A 1,469-nucleotide genomic window follows, 5' to 3' on the forward strand; every position below is an offset into this window, starting at 1 on the left:
GTCAAATTGCTCGCTCACAACTTTAAATGCCAGTAGCTCACAAAGTAAGATTTTTGCTCACAAGACTCCACAGCTTAGAGGGAACATTGGTCCAGTAGCACCTTAAAGACTAACAAAATTTGGGGTAGGGGATGAGTTTTCGTATCTGTTGTTGTTATTGCTGTTGGGGGAGTTGCACCTCCATATGGGTGCCCCCCCCCCCCTGCCAACCTCAACTGCTCCCCTTTCTCTCCCCCTCTCCCGTACTACAACCGCCAAGCGGCCTCCCTCTATCCTCCTGCCAGGAACTGCGGTCTCTGCATCCCAAAGACTCCCTCCTCCATACTCACCAGCTCCCCAGCCGGGCCTAAGACCGCCCACGGCCGACTCCGAAGGAAGCAGTCATCCGGCGGGTTGAACCAATCCGCTTCGTTTCCTCTCTGCCCATACTAAATATGACAGCGGGTCGCGCATTCTTTTCGGCCAGCTCGAAGCGCTTTTGCCTTCGTCAAACGTGGCCTCCGAGTTTTGCGGGCGACCAGCGAGACGTCACGGCCCCTGTGCCCTTCTCCAACATGGCCTCCAAATCCCGTGGAGTCCTTCTAACTGGAAGCTGACGTCACCCAAAGAAATATGTCTGCCACCTTTCTTTATTCGCCTCGCACCCATTTAGCTCTGAATATAATAAGGCAGGTTTCCACACGGCTGTCTCATTCCGCCGCATTCGTGAATTCTGATTGCCAGTGCGGCCGTTGTTTTTAACGGAACGGGATGCATAGACGTCAACTTGTTTCCCTTAAACTGGAATGAGTTAGCTCATAGAAATAGACCAGCAATAAAGGAAAGGGGGGAGGGGGTGTTTTATCAAGAGACTGCTAATGTTGCTTTGCTGAGTGATAACGGTTGCCTGATAAAACACAGGGAGGCGGGAGAACGTTTCGCTCCCCTCCGCGGGTGTCACAGCTTCCGCTGCGGCCATAACTTTTTAAAGAGCCCCTAAGGAGAGGTGGAGGAACTGTGGTGGCTCAAGTGGTTAAGACGCTGAACTGCAGGCTGTGGTAGGTCGGTAGTTCAGCAGTTTGAGACCCGAGTGTGCCGCATGACGGAGTGAGCTCCCGTCTCTAGTTCCAGCTCCTGCCAACCTAGCAGTTCGAAAGCAAGAAATTGCAAGAAGATAAATAGGGACCACTTTGGTGGGAAGGGAACAGCGTTCGGTGCGCCTTGGTGTTTAGTCATGCCGGCTACATGACCACGGAAACGTCTTTGGACAGCGCTGGCTCTTCGGCTTCGAAACGGAGATGAGCACCGCAACCCTAGAGTTGGACTCGACTGGCTTTCGAGCAAGGGAACCTTTGCCTTTACTTTTAAGGAGAGGTGGGGGAGCCAGAATGACCTCTCCCGTGTGACCTTTAGAGGTGGAATTTGCCCCTATAAGTCCAAGGCCACCACCCCAGCCTCAGGGAGGCGGGAGAACGTTTTGCCGCCCCCCC

General features: G+C 53.6%; 1 protein-coding gene across 1 annotated transcript in view; it reads right to left on the reverse strand.

Annotated features, from left to right (window-relative positions):
* RNF20 (ring finger protein 20) overlaps positions 1-364 on the reverse strand; it is a 37,134-nt gene extending 36,770 nt beyond the window's left edge. The window contains exon 1 of the mRNA XM_015423088.1: positions 330-364. The gene's annotated coding sequence lies outside the window, so the exon portion shown is untranslated. The remainder of the gene's footprint in view (positions 1-329) is intronic.
* Positions 365-1,469: the final 1,105 nt, after the last annotated feature.

The sequence above is a fragment of the Gekko japonicus genome, unplaced genomic scaffold (assembly GCF_001447785.1).
Source record: "Gekko japonicus isolate JY-2015 unplaced genomic scaffold, Gekko_japonicus_V1.1 scaffold389, whole genome shotgun sequence".
NCBI classification, from domain to species: Eukaryota; Metazoa; Chordata; class Lepidosauria; order Squamata; family Gekkonidae; genus Gekko; species Gekko japonicus.